Source organism: Pleurodeles waltl, chromosome 4_2 (genome assembly GCF_031143425.1).
Source record: "Pleurodeles waltl isolate 20211129_DDA chromosome 4_2, aPleWal1.hap1.20221129, whole genome shotgun sequence".
NCBI lineage: Eukaryota > Metazoa > Chordata > Amphibia > Caudata > Salamandridae > Pleurodeles > Pleurodeles waltl.
In genome coordinates, this window is record NC_090443.1 from 580,140,639 (window position 1) to 580,153,635 (window position 12,997).

The following is a 12,997-nucleotide window of genomic DNA, read 5'->3' on the forward strand; positions in this document are numbered from 1 at the left end:
GGAAACACCCCAAAGCGCAACGTGGACACATCCAAAATTTTGGAAGAAAACAGAGGTGTTTTTTGCGAAGTGCCTACCTGTAGATTTTGGCCTCTAGCTCAGCCGGCACCGAGGGAAACATACCAAACCTGTGCATTTCTGAAAACTAGAGACCTAGGGGAATCCAAGATGGGGTGACTTGTGGGGCTCGGACCAGGTTCTGTTACCCAGAATCCTTTGCAAACCTCAAAATCTGGCTAAAAAAACACATGTTCCTCACATTTCTGTGGCAGAAAGTTCTGGAATCTGAGAGTAGCCACAAATTTCCTTCCACCCAGCGTTCCCCCAAGTCTCCCGATAAAAATGATACCTCACTTGCGTGGGTAGGCCTAGCGCCCGCGACAGGAAACACCCCAAAGCGCAACGTGGACACATCCAAAATGTTTGAAGAAAACAGAGGTGTTTTTTGCGAAGTGCCTACCTGTAGATTTTGGCCTCTAGCTCAGCCGGCACCTAGGGAAACCTACCAAACCTGTGCATTTCTGAAAACTAGAGACCTAGGGGAATCCAAGATGGGGTGACTTGCGGGACTCGGACCAGGTTCTGTTACCCAGAATCCTTTGCAAACCTCAAAATTTGGCTAAAAAAACACATGTTCCTCACATTTCTGTGGCAGAAAGTTCTGGAATCTGAGAGGAGCCACAAATTTCCTTCCACCCAGCATTCCCCCAAGTCTCCTGATAAAAAAGATACCTCACTTGTGTGGGTGGGCCAGGTGCCTGCAACAGAATAAGGCCCAAAACCTGAAGGGATAGAAGGGATAGTACAGCAAGTTTATAAGGGCATATTCTTTTATACATCTTGAGACGGACTCTGCTTTGGGGACCCACATAAGTGAGGTGTCATTTTACTTGGGAGACTGAGGGGAAAACTGGGTGAGTAGGAATTTTGTGCTGGAGCGGTGATCCTACTAAGAAAAATCAGGAAAATATGCTTTTTTATGCAAATTGTGAGGTTTACAGAGGAGTCTAGGTAAGAAAATGTTAGGGGAGCCACGCAAGCCACACCTCCCTGGACTCCTTGGGGTGCCTAGTTTTAAAAAGTTTCTGGGTTTTGTAGGTTTCCCTACATGAAGGCCGCACCCAGGACCAAAAACATAGGTGGGCCCTCCCCCCCAAATACAGGTATTTTTGGAATATATATCACTTTGATGTGTGCACATACATCCGTGATGTGCCAAACACTAAAATTGTGAAAAGAAACACACTTAGGTTATGTGAAGAAGACCCCTCACCCACCAACCAAGTTGGTGGCATGCTTCATCATCGGGGTCCCACCCGAGGCACCTAGCGTGTCACAGGTGTGCTGCGACGCCTGATTACAGCGGAGCAGGTTTTGTCATTTTTTACAACACATACTGGTTGGATTTGGCACGAGGGTGAGTGATGGTTCAGTGGATCAAATTTTATTAACAAGAGATTTCACAAAAATGAAATGCACTGCTAATTAGTGAAAGGCAAAAAAGTGAACCAATGACTCACAGCTCGTGAGCTGTAAAGCCGCGACAAGGCACCAACCGCTTTCAGTCCATTCACACACCTTTCATACATGACACGCACAAGACCATTCACACCGCCAGCCACGGGCCCAGCACATTACAACACTCACATCGACAGACCGCGCCACTCAAGGGCCCATCACTTACATACGCCCACATGCCTGATACAAGAATCACACCAGCTGATGGGAGTGTGGACTGCCGTTTGGCTGGCACCGCCAGCCCAGCACCACCCCACGCACACCGCCAGCCAAGCGCCACCCCACACACACCGCCAGCCAAGCGCCACCCCACGCACACCGCCAGCCAAGCGCCACCCCACGCACACCGCCAGCCAAGCGCCACCCCACGCACACCGCCAGCCAAGCGCCACCCCAAGCACATCGCCAGCCATACGCCACCCCACGCACACCGCCAGCAAAGCGCCACCCCACGCACACCGCCAGCCAAGCGCCACCCCACGGACACCGCAATCACTTTTTTTTATTTATAAACAACAAAGAAACTACTAATTATAAAATAAGCACAAATCTACAAACACAAAAGCTCTAACTAAATACACAACAGATGCCAACCGTGAAACATATGAAAATATAAAACAGACAGCTTACGCTCACGGTATTTCCCAAAAGTTTTTCCTTGTGTGGTAACTTCTAAAACAGCTGGGCACACACAGCCCAGGCTTTGAAGGGCATTCGGGCAGTACATCCGGCTCTCCCTCCGGATTGATCTCCGGGCACATACTCTACATTTCTTTGTGGGCATGTCTTTTTTGGGAGTGGGAGGAATGTGATCTGGAAAGTGCCGACCTTTCAATCTAGCCACATCCTCCACCACTTCTACTCTAGGAACTCTTGCCGGTTTCACCACAATAAGGCTTTCTATCACCGACTCCTGAAATTTAACAAATGTCATCCTTGACTCGGGTGAACAATCCTTGTATACAATAAAGGCATTAAAAGTTGCTAAATGAAATAAATGTAGGGCCAACTTTTTATACCACACATATGACTTACGAAGAGCAGTGTAAGGTTCTAACCTCTGATCTACTCTATCAACACCACCCATGTGCCTATTGTAGTCCAAAATGCACGCAGGTTTGCGCACTTCCGCAACCTGACCCCAAACAGCCACAGGGGAAGTACTCTCATCATGGATGGTCGATAGCATGTACACATCCCTCCTGTCTGAAAATTTCAGAGCTAGCAGCTCATTATTCTGCAAGGCACTGCACTGTCCCCTCTCAAGTTTTTTACAGACAAGCTCCCTTGGATAGCCTTTCCGGTTAGAACGGATTGTGCCACAAGCAACAGTGTCCACCCTAAACAACTCCTTGAACAACTGCACTCCAGTGTAGAAATTATCTACGTACAAATGGTGACCTTTGTTAAACAGCCGTCTAGCAAGTTCCCACACAATGTTTTCGCTAACTCCAAAAGTGGCCGGACAACCAGGAGGGTCAATACTGGAATCCCTACCAGTGTAGACCCGGAAATTATACATATATCCTGTACTGCTTTCTGACAGCAGATACAATTTAATCCCATACCGTGCCCTCTTACTAGGAATGTACTGCTTAAAAACTAAACGCCCCTTGAAAAGGACCAAAGACTCGTCCACACTTATCTCTTTGCCTGGGACATAGACCTCTGAAAACCGATCCACAAAATGATCAAGGACAGGCCTAATCTTAAAAAGGCGGTCACAATCAGGGTGATCTCGTGGCAAGGCTAAAGCATTGTCTACAAAATGGAGCATACGAAGAAGAAGCAAATACCGATTACGTGTCATAGTTGCAGGAAATATAGCAGTTGCCATCAAGGGACTAGTAGACCAATAAGAAGCCAGTGACGGCTTCCTGATCAACCCCATCAAAAAAGACAAACCTAAAAACCTTTTCATCTCTTCCAGATATGTGGGAACCCAATGAGTAGCTCTAGACTGAGGCTTAAGTCTGGCAGCGTTGTCCCGCAAATATTGCTCTGCATACACATTTGTCTGCTCCACAATCTCTTCCAAAAATACATCGTCCATAAACAAGTGAAAGAAATGGACAGGCAGAAAGTTTTCCGTATTAACTCTACACCCTGGGAGACCAGTAAATGCAGGTAACTGTGGCTGCTCCATGTTTGGGGCAATCCAGGTGTCAGGTCTTCCAATGGGAAACCCTGCAGCCCCAGGCTGCTGCACTCTTGGCACATCAATGTCCTCCTCTAACACAGGCCCTTCATCTGCACTGAGAGTAGCTTCCTCATCAGAAGAATACTCTCGGACAGAAAACTCACTTCCAGAATCTCCTGCTTCCTCCTCTGCCTCAGATGCAGAGTCAGTGTCGTAATCATGGTCTGAAGACGACTCAAAGAGCATGCGAACAACCTGCTGAGCGGTCACTTTGCGGCTAGCCATGATCCTAACAACAAATGGATTGCCAACAACAACTAGCACTAAAATAAGTAAAAAACAAAGTGTAGCTTTATCACAAAGAGTTATGTACTACAAAAAACTATACCACACAGTTACCTGAAATAGCTACTCACCAAGCAACTACTCTGCACAGACAGCAATCACCAATGATATCCCACTAAAAAGAAAAAAGAAAAAAGCAATTTAGACATATGACAACACAAACACCACTGTGCTCAAATCTAAGGACAATGTCAAACACACAATACTGCATTTAGTACACCACCTACAAACATGTCAACAATACTCCTTTGGAGTAAATTGCGTTCACTTACCTAAAACATGCAACTATGCAAACCACAGGACAACTACTGCCAAAACCGCAAAGATCCACAGCAAAGGAAGCAAAAGCGTTGAACTAGAAGAAAAAGAAGAAATAAATTGTTATAATCACAAATACAAATACTTTGCCAGTTGACAAACACCCCACCACCAAGAACTTAGAAGTTGTCCCTGGTACCTAAGTGGATCCTGCCCCCCTCGGGGGTAGATGGGCGTAAAAACATTGGCCAATCTGACCCAAAGGGGGGCAGAAATGGGCAACACGTCTGTGCCCCCTTTCAGGGGGCGACCCTTCCCAAAGGGGGCACCCCCAGCACAACACAAAACAAAAAAATCCCTGCCGTATTGGTGGTCTCTGCCCTCCTTGGGGGCAGATGGCCCTACAAAATTACGGGCAGAGATGGGCAATACAAATTTTCCCCACCTTAGGGGGGCGACCGTTGCCCAAGGGGTGCCCCCAAACACACACCAAACACAATCCCTGGCACCTAGTGTGCTTCCACCCCCCCCCCGGGCCAGATCGTCCAAAAAATGGCTGGTCTGCCATCGGGGGGGGGGGGGCGAAACAGAAAAAAAAACCTTGCCCAAGGAGTTGCCCCCAAAATAAACAATAAAAACAAAATCCCTGGTGTCTAGTGGTTTTCGCCACCCCCCCGGGGGCAGATCAGCCCAAAAATCGGCTGATCTGCCCCCAGGGGGGGGCAAAATACAAATAAAAATTGCCCCTTGCCCAAGGGGTCGCCCCCAAAAACACACATAAACAAAGATATCCCTGGTGTCTAGTGGTTTTCACCCCCCCCCTGGGGGCAGATCCGCCGAAAAAACGGCGGATCTGCCCCCGGGGGGGGCGAAATACAAATAAAAATTGCCCCCGGGGGGGGCGACCCTTGCCCAAGGGGTCGCCCCCAAAAACACACATAAAAAAAGATATCCCTGGTGTCTAGTGGTTTTCGCCCCCCCCTGGGGGCAGATCCGCCGAAAAATCGGCGGATCTGCCCCCAGGGGGGGGCGAAATACAAATAAAAATTGCCCCCGGGGGGGCGACCCTTGCCCAAGGGGTCGCCCCCAAATTTAGCCAAAAAGAAAATCCCTGGTGGCTAGTAGAGATTCCTGCTCCACGATCGCGGGCCCTGCCCGCGATCGTGGAGCAGGAATCTTGAGAAAACAGACACAGGGGGAAAGGAAAAACCCTTTCCTTTCCCACCGTGTCTGTTTTCTCAACCCCCCCACCCCCCAAAAACGGAGAGGACTCACCTTAGAGGTCCTACTCCGAAGACGCGCTGGAAGCAAATGGCTTCCAGCGCGCCGGCAACACTAGATGACATCAGCGCGCTGTGCGCGCGCTGACGTCATCGGATTGCCGTGGGGGGGGAGGGGGTGGAAGGGGAAGGTCTTCCCCTTCCATCCCCGCCGGGGGGGGAAGGGGGTGCACGGGGGGCGCGCTAGCGCGCCCCCAAGTTCCCCTGCGCCTAGGACGATATGATCTCGTCCAAGGCACAGGGGAACTGTAGCCTTGGACGAGATCATCTCGTCCAAGGCACAGAACCGGTTAACTTATTTTCTATGCAGATTCAACACTCAGAATTCATGAATATTCATTAATACAAATTCAGTGTTAACAACTTTAAAACCACTCTTTGAAGTCTCCCTCACTTCAAAGGCATTTTGGGTATATAAACTGGATCTCAGACCCCACCAACTCAGACACTTCTCGACCTGCACCTGAACTTGGTCAGAAGATCTGCTTTGCTTCCCAAAGGTCTCTCTGGACCGATTTGCTGCCAAGGACTGCTGCCCTGCTGTGGCCCTGCTGCTATGCTGGCCTCTGACTGTGCTGGAAGGACCCTGCCTTCCCCCCAAAGTGCTCTCCAAGGGCTTGAATTGAACTTGCCTCCTGTTCTGGGGTCTCAGGGACTACAAAGACCTCCACTGCTAGCTTTTTGATAGTACACCAACTTCAGTGACTTTGGAATGACTTCAGCAACGCCAGCGATGCCACTGCCTGCTCCGTCTCTGTGGACCTTGCTGCATGCACCGACTTCAGCCTGCAATGCAAGTCTGACATTGCCGGGAGTACGCTGATGTCACTCAGGGTCATTGTGAGACTGCAAAGTTGACATATCACATTTTGATGGACCGAAATCAGCGACCCTGCTGGGTCACGAAGAATCAACACATCAAGGACGCCGACGCATCATATCCCCCTACATCCATACAGAGCCGACGCCGCACCTCCACCTGCCTCGCAGCACCGAACTGACGCCTCTCTCCTTGAACGCTGTAAGTGACTGATAATGCACCAACTCCACTGATGCCTCTTTCGGAGTCCGTGCTACATCCTTGTTCTTTGTTTTCCAAAGACTCTATTCCTGGGGGTCCTTGTGACTCTGTGACCAGCACCAGTGGTGTCGGATTGTTGGGAACGACTCCGTCAAAGATGCCATGATAGCTCCAGTGGGACTTATTGTGTTTTATAGGCCTTTAGTTGGATTTCATCCTTTAAAATTCATAACTTTGCTTTTGTACAGTGGATTTTCATTGTTTCAACAGTATCTTATTAAGATAAATATTCTCTATTTTTCTGAACCTGTGTGGTGTCTTTTTTGTGGTGTCTTCACTGTATGATCTATTGCACAAATACTTTACACATTACCTTCAAAGTTAAGCCTGACTGCTCAGTGCCAAGCTACCAGAGGGTGGGCACAGGATACTTTGGATTGTGTGTGACTTACCCTGACTAGGATTGTGGTTCCTTCTTGGACACTGGTGTATACCTCTGCCAACTGGAGACCCCGTTTCGAACAAGATGATATACATGAAGGGACGGACAACACAGTAGGAGGAGTCCTATTATATAGCCTAGAGGGCCTTTTGGTCGATTGAGGGTGGCAGCAGTGGTAGTAAACCTAAGATTGTGTTGCTAATAAGAAATGATTTCTAGTTCGGGTGCCAAGTGCCACATTATGAAAGTATGACACATATTGACACCCTCTGGCAACTGTGTAACGAACATATATGCCCATGATGGAAACGCCTGTGTTTCTACGATTTGTGTTGTATCAGTTCACTGCCTGCTGGCCAGGTATTTAGAGATTCTACATGTTTCTGAGTTACCTCACCTGTGCCTCAATTGTCATGTATTATTGCCTGATTGTAAATGTGAAATAAACAATTCATTGTTATTTTATTAAAATAAAGTTTTTTTAAACAAAGTATAAAGGCAACCTCTAATGAAAATAATCAGACAGAAAAATGTACCTAAAAAAATAACATCCCCCAGTAAAATACAGACATCACACAATGATTAATTGTTATAAAATTACATTTGACCGCTCATGGACGTTTCATCTTCCATACCCATGCTCCTTATGTGGAAATGAAGATTTCCAAAAACACAAAGCAATGCTAAATTTAAATCCTAGTCTGGGTGGAGATATCGCTCGTGACACTGCTGGCACGTGTCATGGGGCTACTTACCATGTGGACTGTGTGAAAACCCATTAAATAACAATTTCCTCATTGATTTAGTGAACAATTTTGGAAACATGTTCCATCATTTCCTGGTGATATCTGCAGGGACTGCAGGTGTGGTTTTTTTGGAAGCATCAATCAGTAACATTTCTTAAGGGTTTCTCTCATATCTTTTCAAGTCAGAGATGCTGTATTCATTTTCACTTTCCTTCTCACGTCGTCTTGATTACGAAATGCTCTTATATGTCCGCCATGCACAACTGCAATAATGAATGCGGTTAGAGCTTCTGCTGACCAAAACCACACAGTACAGTTTGTATTGTCCGCGTTTATGACGTTGATGTAATCCTTGTTCACATCCCAATCTAGATGAAGCATTCAGCACGTTGGCAACTAGATATGTTCTACTGCTACTGCAGAACATGTCGTAATAACACAGTAGGACAAACGTTCAACTTTTAACCTGAAGTCAGCTGTCAACATTTGACTGATCAGAGGCAGAGACTGGAGTACCGCCCCCAAAGTAGTCAACAGTGCCTGCTCGTTTGAGCCTTTCATGTGCATGCTCGGTATTCAAGTCTTCCTTCGAATTGATTTACTGTGTGTCACCAATTAAGAAGGTGAATATACATACAGTACATCATACAGCTCATTATGTAAATGAGTTGAGGAAAAAAACACTAAGGCTCAAACCGTGTCCTTTCTGGCAGAGCAGATATCATTAGGGGCCATCAAAAGTTTCCGCGGTGCCATGCATTTCGAATTCTCACTACTTGCCATGCAAAGCAAATAGGATCCCGCTACTAAATGGAAAACGACGCTTCTTATGTTTTCACAGGCTGTTGCGTTCTTAGCAAAAAGTCTTTCGATTTCTCACAGTAACAGGTTCTTGAATAGAAGACGAAATGGTTTTTATTGTGGATTTTGAGAACTAAGTGTTCAGGCCATATAAATGATTTCAAATAATTGAATTTGCTGCAGACCAGATTCAGTAAATTGCTCTTGAGAATTCTTCCTATAGAAGGCTGAAACCAATAGACTGAATTTAGGTTATATTTTTTTCCCCGCACGCTTGTTATACAATTTGGGCCGCATTTATAGGCCCCTAGTGCCAAGTGACGCTCATGTGGCTCTAAGCACAGCGCCGTATTTACTAGGTGGCGACACTTTTTGTGGCTTAATGCCACCTTGTAAATAAGGCCCCTTCTCACACAGCACTGTGTGTGGAAGGGACGTGCAATGGGTGTTGTTGTGAGCATGCCACAGCAAAACCCGTTGCATTTTTATGCTGCCTCACATTTATGAAATCTCGTAAACCTGAGGCAGCGTGAAAATCTAATGCCATCCCCAGGGGTGGCGTTAGCAGGGCACAACGAGGAGGAATACTTTTATTCCTCCTCGTTTTTTGCTTTTTCTGTGTGTGCTACATTCTGCCGCACGCATAGAAAAACAAAATGCCAGAACTGATTGTTTATGTGTGGGAAGGTGTCCATTTCTGCACATAAACAATCATTTGAAAATGACACTTTGGCACTTTTCTGTGTGCTGCAATATGCAGCACACACAGAAGTGCCAAAGCGCCATTAGTGATTGTTTAAGTGCGGGAAGGGACACCTTCCCGCAAATAAACAATCACACCACCCAACACAGACATCCTTGCACAATTTCGCAAGTATGCCTGCGTTGGCGCTGGCAGCTAAATTTAGCACCAGCGCAGCGGGAAACACAGGGGTGCACTGTATTTCCTTAAGTACGGTGTGTCCCTGCATTTATAAAGTGACGCAGCGCAGCGCTGCCAACTTTGGTGCAGCACCGCACTGAGCCACTTTTTAAAAAATATGCCCCTTTATACGTTGCGTATTTTTATGGGCGCTGCTCCAGTAAATCAGAGGTCTCTATCTTCAGTGAAGGAGGATGCATGCAATTGAATATGAAGCATCCTCAATGCTGCTGAAAAGCAATTTTGTGCATGGTCTTAAGGGGCCAATAAATAAAATAGCAATTGAATATAAAATAGTTACATATTTGTGTTTTCATTTCTTCTCGTTGTCCAGCATACCCTGTCCCTTTATCATGCTTCTATGAAAACAAAAAGCATAATGACCACTGCTGCTTATTCAGGGGAGAATTAGACAAATCTGCGTGAATAAGCACAGGCAGGCATAACGCAGTTTGGGTAAAATTAAGAAGCATACAGAATTGAAAATATGCAGAAAATCGGTTTCTAGAAACCAAACTATCAATAGCAGACGGATAATGGCCAACAGAGTAGACCTGATTTACATCACAATTTTATCTCAGTCATGTAAAGAAACTAGCTTTGGCAAAGCCTTTTGTTAGGGTAAGAGTTTGGTAATTGATAGATACCCTATTGCAACTTGGCCCTAGTCATGGATGTAATTTAGGGATGGCCAGAAGTCGCAACTGCGACCCTTGCGACTCCTGGTTCTAAACTGGTGAATCTTGAATTAAGAGGTTACAAGGATAACGGAGTGTCAGAAAGCAAATATAGATGCAAATATGCCTGTCTATGAGCCATGCTAACATTCTGCATTGGGAGGAAAGAGCACTTATTACCCTTATTGCTTGTAGAAAAGGGTGCTTTTTTTGGCAGCGAACAGAGCTCGGCTGAATTATCCTTCAGGACAACCGTACATTCTAATCTATCTAAAATGTTAACAATCAGTAACTTCCTAAACCCCATCCCCATACCTAAATATTACCAACACTCTTTCTGCCTCTCTGCACCTCCTTCGGCAACATAACATAAACAACTAAATAAATTCAACACAGAATGTTCCCGAAATATCGAGGCTCTATGTAGCGGTCTTGGCACGGGATCGGGAGTCCCATTAAATTACATCTAATATTTCCTTATCCCATTTGAAGGAAAAAACCAAGACGCCTTCGGTAGTTGCAAAAAATATATTAGCAGAAGCACAAAAAGACTTCCACATTCATAGTACACTAAGTTTGAATTTCCCATGGCTTCATTGACAAAGTCATTAGCTAAACACAATTTATAACAATTCCTTCTTCTCTTCTGTCTCGTCTGTGGCTCCATTGTTCCATCTCGTCAAAATCTCAGGTTCAGGATTAAACTTCTAACAATGTTGCATCTACTTCCATCCTCGAGGAAGAAACCACACGTTAGTGACATTTTCTAAACAATAGGACAGTCAAACTCTGGCAATGACCTAATAATTCTGACCTTGTAATACATAACACAAAATTCCACTGGGGTAGCTGTTTACACATCTATAAACTATTAAACACACTCTTTTCGAGTAAGCATTGAACAACGAAAAACAACTGCATTATTAGCTAAAGTAAGCCTAAATAGAAAACAAAATGGATCATGGTGGCAAAAATACAAAAGTCACTCGTTTTGTTAGCATTCATTAGAAAAATCACACATTAGTTCTTCGAGATCAATACATTATTAATCATACATTTCATCAGTAAAATCTATGCTCTCAACGTCCCTCCTCTGATGAATAATCATGTCAACACACAAATCCCAAATAAATGTATTTATTTTCTTTCCAAATCTCCTTTCTTTCACCTTCCCATTAATTTTCTTTTTCCTTGTATTTTTCCCATACAACTTATATTCATTTGAACATCAAATGTCTTCTGATTCTTTTCAAACCTTTTCCTTTTCATTCATCTAAATAATGTATATGATCCCCAAATTCCAATTAAACAAACCACAATTATTGAAAACCATTTGACTATTTTTAATATAATTCCTTTTCCCAAGTTGCCAAACCAATTTCCCACAGTTGCAATTCCCTTCCCAGCTTTCTCCCAGATAGTAGTTTCAGTTAGTACTTTCAAATTTTCTTTGTTATTTGTTAAAATATTAATCAAACCTCTAACTTCTTTATCTGGTATATACGTACAACAATGACTCAAACTAAGTAATTTGCAAACTCCGCCCTCTTTTGACAAAAGAATGTCTAACGCAAGGCGGTTCTGAAGACCCATAGCTAGGAGTACGATAGCCCCAGAGTAACTCATCAACATGTTATCCACTATTGTAGACAAGTTCTGTATCTTGATTGAATTCAGAACTACTCCCACTGAGGGAATTATATCTCCAAAAATGTCTCCAACAATGTAGAAATTGATTCTCGCTTGTGTCTCGTCTGAATTCTTGTCAATTTAGGAAATTTTTTCAAGTCTTCTAGTTGGTACATTTTTGGAAAGACTATTCCCAAATAACGTGTGCCATACCATCCTCTAGGAAGACGGTAGTAAGCATTTCTTCCACAAAAATAGTAAACACCAGGCACTGGTGGGTCCTGTCCATTCATCCCACTTACACTAAAACATACACACATGTCTACATTCACTCATGCCCACAAACACTATATCATTACTACTCTGTGGCCTATATATACAAAGCTTTCCCTCATGCTCAGCATCCAGTGTTAATTTTCCTTGTTTAGTAATGTCAGTATAAGCATATTCAATCCCAGGTCAACGTCTAATTATTTCCTTCTTTATCTTAGCCTTAAGTTTCTCTTCTCCTATCTTCTGTGTTATCAAAAAAATCGTTTCTACAGGTGTTAGTAATCAGGTTAAATTATTCCTATGTGCAAAAGCAGTACCAAAGGTTAATGTAGGCTCAAAGAAATCCCTCATAATGAATATGTTATTATCCTTGGCTATTTTATCCAAATAACCAATGACAGGCACAAACGAAAACACAACATCATAATTGGAAAATAAATATTGGATATACTCTTGGTTATAGAAACGTGTTAGTAAAAGACTGCAATTTACAGCATAAGTTACAGGTAGACTATGATAAGTAGTTCCTTCTTCCACCGAAGTTGGAATCTGCCTTTGCAATAATCTAACACTATGGTGGTCATTACAACCGCTGTGCGGAAGACCGCCAGCAGTGGCGGTTTGCCGCTTGGCGTATTATGACTGTTGGCTGCTCTCTGTCCTTTTTCCGATGGAGAGCCGCCAACAGCCATACTGGCTGGCGGCGGGGAAGTGGAGGTTGCTCCACCTTCACTGCCACGCCAACAGAACACCGCCCACCGAATCACGTCCTGTGATTCGGCGTGGCGGTGTTCTGTTGGCGGTGTGGTGTCGGCAGAGCAGCCCCCATGGCTCCCGTCCCCTCCTGGAGGATCGACGGAACAGGTAAGTCAATCGTCCATTAGGGGAGGGGTGTGGGGGGGTGTTGTGTGTTGTGTGGGTGCATGGTGGTGTGAGTCTGTGTAT